Source organism: Penaeus monodon, chromosome 22, assembly GCF_015228065.2.
Source record: "Penaeus monodon isolate SGIC_2016 chromosome 22, NSTDA_Pmon_1, whole genome shotgun sequence".
Taxonomy (NCBI): domain Eukaryota; kingdom Metazoa; phylum Arthropoda; class Malacostraca; order Decapoda; family Penaeidae; genus Penaeus; species Penaeus monodon.
This window is the reverse complement of record NC_051407.1, coordinates 28,286,867-28,287,245: the sequence shown is the minus strand read 5'-3', so window position 1 is coordinate 28,287,245 and position 379 is coordinate 28,286,867.

Sequence of the window (379 nt, the reverse complement as noted above, 5' to 3'; positions counted from 1 at the left end):
ATGGATATAAAACAAAAATGATGAAAAAATATATATATAACAAAGGGACGTATACGAGAGAGGATAAAGACAAGATAAAGCATAGAAATCCAGTGAGATTAATTGGCAAACAAAACGGGAAAATATGAATGAAAAAAAAATGTATGAGAAAAAATAATAAATGTATAACTGACATTCATCCAGATCGAGGTATTTTGCTCATAAAAGAAATATCAGAAAAGAACAAAATGTAAATATAAAAGCATAATATCGAAAGAGAATACGGAATAACAAGAGAAAGAGAGACTGTTGGAGAGAAAAAAAAATTAAAGAAAAAATATCAATTGATGAACCGATCTGGCTAAAACAAACAAAAGAATTATACGAAGCGATGGGAAAC